Source organism: Otolemur garnettii, unplaced genomic scaffold (assembly GCF_000181295.1).
Source record: "Otolemur garnettii isolate 467f Iridium unplaced genomic scaffold, OtoGar3 scaffold00032, whole genome shotgun sequence".
Taxonomy (NCBI): Eukaryota; Metazoa; Chordata; class Mammalia; order Primates; family Galagidae; genus Otolemur; species Otolemur garnettii.
In genome coordinates, this window is record NW_003852427.1 from 10,581,453 (window position 1) to 10,588,134 (window position 6,682).

Consider the following 6,682-nt stretch of genomic DNA (forward strand, 5'->3'; position numbering starts at 1 on the left):
GCCATCCTGATGTTCTCCATTCCTTTCCAAATATCTGACTTTCCACCTACCATCATTTCCTTTTAACCTAAAAAACTTCCCTTAGCAATTTGTATAGTAAAAGCCTGCTATCAATTAATTCTCTCGGGGGTATGTGAGTGTGTGTGTGTGTGTGTTTACAGTCTGAAAGTGCCACTACTTTGCCTTCATTCTTAAGGGATATTTTTAGTGGGCATGCATTCTGTGCTGACAGTCTTTTCCCAATGCTGTAAAGACTTATCGAGCTGTCTTCTGAGCACCATTTTTCCCTGAGGGTAAGTCGGTGGTCATTTGGAACCTTGTTACCCAGCATGCGCTGCATCACCCTTAACTGGATGCTTTCAGGATGTTTTATCTTTGGTTTTCAGGAGCTTGACAATAATGTATCGGGCTGTGATTTTCTTTAAATTTATCTTTCTTAGGGTTTGTTGAGCTTCCTGGACTTGTAGATCGTTGTTTTTATCAACTTTAGAAATTTCCAGTCGACATTCCTCCAAAAAATGTTGCTGCCCCACTCTCTGTCCTCGCCTGCTAGAACTATAATTACGTGTATTTTAGAGCACTTAGCCCCAGCCCACAGATCACGAGTCTCTATTTCTTTCTTTTTAACTCTGTACTTCTGTTTGGATGGCTTTTATTGTGTGTCTTCATCTTCAATAGTCCCCTCTTCAGTTGCGTGTGTAATCTGCTCTTCCACACAGCAAAATGTTTTTAAGGCACATTTCTTAATTTTAGAATTTTCACGTGGTTCTCTTTTACAGTTTATATCCTCTCTAAATTCCCACATCTCTTTACTCACTATATTCATCTTTTCCTAAAGCTCTTTGAACGTATTTCTTATGGTATTTTGAAGTTCCTGTCTACTAATTCCAATGCCGGGTCTGCTAATTCCAACATCAATGCAATTTTCTGATTTTTATCTTTCCTGTGGTCACATTACCCTGCTTCTTTATGTGTCTCGTAACTTTTTATTACATACAGATATTATTTATAAAATAATGGTTGAGGCTAAAAGTATATGAATTATGTGCTTTAGTTAGGCAGATAGGGTAAAGGTCTGATCAATTTGAGCTAATCAATAGCAACGCTGCACCTTTAATATTTCTAGCACAGCCCTGAAATTCAAGCAGAAGTAGTCTAAGGAAATCTCCCTTTGCTTTTCATCACAGCCTCCTACCAGGGCAGCCAAGTTGCTTGCTGTCATCATTTATCTCATCAAAAGTATTGAGTGAATATTTGGTTACAGCTTTGATTAGGTTTCACTTAAATTTGACTTCAAAAACTTTAAAAAAAGAAAAAAGAAAGAAGCTGAGGTCTGTCCTTAAAGCACCAGAAGACTGCTGTTAGACCCCAAGACTTTGTGACCACAGGTTGCTAGATTTCAAATGATGAAATCACAAGACTATGAGAGTGCAAAGCATGAAACTGTGGGACCTGGGAATTGCAGGGCCAGGAAATGGCAAGACCACAAGACTGAGAGAGCATGAGATTTGAAGATCCTAAGACTTTGAAACTGCAAGACTACAAGATTGAAAGATCTCTTTCTGTTTTCTAACCCTGCTCCCACCACCTGTTTATTCCACAGGATTTCTGTGGAGAAAATTACTGGCCAATTAGATTATCTTTACATTTAAATATCCTCTACATCCAAATGCCAGCCATAGATTTGTCAAAAATTTGGCTACTTCTCATCCCAACCAAGACTCAATTTCACTGGCAGACTTGCTCCTTTACCCGCAATGTGCCTAACCTCAGCAACTGACCCCAGATATGAAAGTTTCCTCTATATCTGTCTCACCTAGAAAGGACTGATATCTCTGGAGTCTAGGACTTTTAAATTTCTTTGTGCCCACTGGTCTTTGATAGCTTTAAAGATAAGTATGATACTGAGGTCAGGCACAGTGGCTCATGCCTAGAATCCTAGCACTTTGGAAGGCCAAGGCAGAGGGCTTTCTTGAGGCCAGAAGTTCAAGACCAGTGTGGACAAGATAGCAAGATACCATGGCTATAAAAAAATAAGAAAAATTAGTTTGGCACAGTGGTGTGAGCCTGTAGTTCCAGCTACTCAGAGACTGAGACAGGAGGATTGCTTGAGCCCAGGAGTTTGGGGCTGCAGTGAGCTGTGATCATGCCCCTGCGCTCCAACCTGGATGACTGAGTGAGATCCTATCTTAAAATATAATTTTTTAAAGATATTTATGATTCTGTATCTTATCCAAAATTTCTTGTTGTCAACAGTAAGAGTGAAGGTCCTTTTCATCCTTCAGTATTCCAATCAGAAGCAAAACTCCAAATTAAATTTTGCTACAAAATATTATACACACTTTGCCCATCTTTCCCTTGCCACTGCCATTACCATGGAAAGCTTTCTGGAACTGGTCTTAAAACAGTTACTCAGATACTGCTGATTAGGTGTGTGGAGAGAGATTACAACCCTGGAAACTACAAGATCAAAGTCATGACAGGGAATTTTATCCCCTGAGAGGCTTGGTCATCAATGATGCCAGCTCCCCATCCCATCACTCACCCTCAGAGACTCTCAGAGGTCTGTCATACAGGAATTTCACTTCTTGTAAGATTCTTCATATTATAAACCTGGAAAAATCCTAGTTTCTATAAAGACCTTCTCTTTCAGTTCTAAATTTATCTTTTTCAATCTTTCAGAAAAACATTCTAATCTATATTACCTAATATTTTAGGATTGAATTTCAGATTCCCAACTCCTTACAGGGAAAGGGTCAACATGTGCAAGGTATGTATCCCAAAGCCCCTCTCCATCCTCTTCCAACATTGGTGGTCTCCAAGCCTGTCATGAGACACTTCAATAGAAGTTCCTTGGATTTTAAGCCTGGCTCTGGCAGTTCCTGCCTATGTGACCTTGGCTAGCTTCTTTGCATATCAATTTTCTCACCTTCTAACTGAGGATCAATTTTGGTAATGACACTGTCCCTTTGCGTCATTCTGGACTTAAGAAGGCATTATTTATAGAATGTGTTATGTGTCCAGGGCTTTGCTAATCAGGTTTCATGTATTTTCTCATGTAAATTCACAACACTTTGAGGACTTGTTTTTATAATCTGTTTAGCTGATGAGAAGAGTGAAGTTTAGACAGGTGAAATAATTTGACCAATGTCACACAGCTAATGAGTGAAAGAGTTGGGATTCAAACCCAAGTCTGATGAGACCTGAGCTCTTAACCATTCTGCAAATGTTTCCCGGACTTACCAGGGCATGAGAACCACTGGGACAAAAAGTAAAAACTCAGATTCCCAACCTAACTCCAGACCCACTGAATCACCTTCACTGTGGTAGGGCCGAGGAGTCTGGATTTTAGCAAGAGTCCCAGATGACTCTTTTTTATTCTTAAATTTTTTACTTTTTTTTTTTTGCTTGCTTATTTTTTTTATTAAATCATAAACACATAAATCATGGATACATTAATGCATTTATGGGGTACAATGTGCTGATTTCATATAGAATTAGGAACACTTACATCACACTGGTTAATATATATCTCATCTCATTTACTTAGTTATTGTGTTAAGACAATTATACTCTATACTAATAGATCCGACATGTACCCTTGCATTATGCACCATTGGTGTGATCCCACCATTTACCCTCCCTCGATCTGACTTCCCCTTCCCTTCCCATCCCCCTTCTTCCCTCCATCTTGGGCCATAGTTATGATCTATTCTTCATATGAAAGTGTGAGCGATTATAAATTGATTTCATAATAGTACTGAGTAAAAATATGAAACACTTCACAAATTTGCATGTCATCCTTGCACAGGGGCCATGCTAATCTTCTCTGTATCGTTCCAATTTTAGTATATGTGCTACCAAAGCCAATGCCCAGATGACTCTTATTAGTAAATCCTGACAAGTTGTCACATAAATTCTAATCATACGCACCTGTACAACTCCCACTAAGGAAAGCCCTCCCTTCTTTGTTCATACAATGAGTTCTATCTATATGACAGATCACAAAAAACCAGACAGGTATAAGTATAATTAATTCTATAAAATGTTTTAATTCCATTTATAGGGCTATGCATGTGGCATTTTGGAAGCATAGAGGTGGGACCCTGCATTATTTCATAGCATGGCTTATTCCTTCAACTTGGAATATGATGAAATTAATAGGCTGTGCATACGTTTTACTTCTCTTAAGAAAAACACATCAAGGAAAAACTCAATGAAATTCAAGCAGTGGGGAAGAGGGATTGGGGAAATTCCTGTCCAAAGGATACATTGCACAGATACATAGCACACTACCTGGGTGTAGGCCACACTTTCTAATCAGATTTTAGTCTGACAAATACAAACTATGGAATCTCATCATTTGTACCCCCACACTGATCTGAAGTTTTAAAAAGAAATTAAAAAAAGAAAAAACTCATCAACGGTCTGAATGTTCATTCCCAGGAGACAGACAGTGCAAAGGCAACACAGGAAAGGAGTGTTTCATGTGGGCAAAGTCCACGCAAGTGGCCCCACTTTGTCTAGAAAGTACGCTTGCTTGTGTTTGGGGCATTTTTAACACATAATAAGAGGGAGGAAAAAACGTCTCCTGCCCAGCGATCCAAATGCAGTGAGGTAACTGTGATTATATGTCATAACTAAAGGTCCTCAAATGAGGGTAGGAGCATTTCAATTGCATATCACCAATGCCCCCAAATTTCTGCCCCAGAAAATCAGCAAAGAGAGGGCCAACCCTTCCTTGCTCTGAGCTGGTTGCCGAGGTACGCTGGCAGAGATTCAAAGCAGAGAGTAGGCATCCACTCTGCTGCCCACCCGAAGACCAATAACAGCAGCAGCAAACTCTTACACAGCACTTACTACTTGACAACTACTAAGGACTTCACACATGTTCGCTGCACCTTTCAACAATACTATGAGGTAGATGCTATGGTATGAATGTTTTTCTCCCCTGAAGTTTACATATGGGATTCATAACCCCAGGTGATGGCTAGGAGATAGGTAGGGCCTTTGGGTAGTGATTAGATCATGAGGGCAGATCATGAATGGGATTAGATCATGAATGGGATTAGTGCTATTATAAAAGAGGCTTTAGAGAGCTGCCTTATTCCTTCCACCATATATGGAATGGGGGGAAGATGGACCCTCACCAGACACTGAATCTGCCTTAATCTTGGACTAAGGGTGGAGGATTTGCTAGTTAACAAGAGTCAGAGCAAAAAGCTAAGGGATAAAAGGAATAGAGGAATTTAATATATGATCTGGAAAGTCTGCGAAGATTTGGAGTTGCGTAGAGGAGAGAATGAGGTCCTATAGGCCTACTGAAATCACCTCTCCTGGGCAGCCATCTACTTGTCCCACAGAGAAACCGACAGTGAATTCATCATGGCTGCTTGTGTAGGATTTCTGAGTGCAGTTTAACTGCATTCTCTTCACATTTTCTGAGCATCTGCCATTTATTCGAGACTCTTTTGTCACAAATACCAAAATGAATAAGGCCTACGACAGAGTCCTCACAGAGCTCAGAATCCAGTGAGGAAAGCAAACACCCCAGTCAATGGCACCTGCTTGCAGTAGCAAAATCTAGGAAAGAAGCTAAATGTTCAAGAGCAGGGGGCTGGTAAAGTATGGTACTTCCAGGGAGTATGGAGCAGCCACAAGAAAGGAGAAAGCTGCTTCTACATACAGGTATGGAGAAAGCTCCATGATATATTAAATGAAAAAAGCAAAGTGTATGTAACCTTCCAAAAATAGATAAAAATTAGAGTATATAGTAACATTTGCTTATAAAGCATAAAAGTACTCAGAAAAGACACAGGGAGCACTAATAACAGAGGTGGAGGTCCCTGGGGTGGATGGAGGAGAGACTGGACAGGAGCTAAAGGTGGAAATGAAGAGTTTTCATTTGTTTATTTAGGTCATTTTGCTTTGGGATCAAATCTTAGAACTGTTCAAAAAAATTAAACTTAAAGATGGTTGTGATTACAGCCACTGAAAACATCTTAGCATAGCCTCCCCTTGTCCTTTTTCATCATACCCCAGTGCTAGCTCCCTAAAAATTAATGGGGAAAAAACAGCAGAAAACAGGGATCCTGCTACCCTTCTCCTTATATGAAAGGTCAGACTCCCTTCAACCTGACACCCCTGAGTGACTGTGAATTGATATGGCACCAACTCCCTCAAAGCCATCCCTGCAACTCGTCCTCATTAACCTCCTGCCCCATCAACAAACAGCATCAGTGGATGATTTCAAAGCAAATCCTAAGAGCCCGGTAGACTGTCAAAGGCAGTAGAGGACTCCTAAGGCCATACTCAGCTAAATATTTTTGCTTCTTGCCTCTTTCCTCTTTAATTACAGTATAATTTGCATTTATATTATTTCATTCTGCCATTGGGCCACGGGCAGCATTGATGATGATCGACACTCCGTAACTTCCCATCATAGCTGGAGAGCCAGGAGGATGGCCGCCGTCTCCAGTAAAATTCTTTCTAATTAAACAGTTCATTGGACATGGCATGGTTTGGGGTTCTCGTTATCCTCTGATGTGCACATCTCATGGATATTTCTTTACACCCATCATTGTAATAAGGTCTTAGCACAGAAGTTGCTCTGAGAATTATGCTCTCCCACTGAGTGGCAGTAATGACATTGACTTGAAAATGGGTCTCTTTGGATTTGCAT

At 40.3% G+C, this 6,682-nt stretch overlaps 1 non-coding gene across 1 annotated transcript; it reads right to left on the minus strand.

Annotated features, from left to right (window-relative positions):
- Positions 1-3,766: 3,766 nt before the first annotated feature.
- LOC111725170 lies at positions 3,767-3,869 on the minus strand. The gene has a single exon (XR_002773300.1). It is a non-coding gene; the product is annotated as a U6 spliceosomal RNA (small nuclear RNA).
- Positions 3,870-6,682: the final 2,813 nt, after the last annotated feature.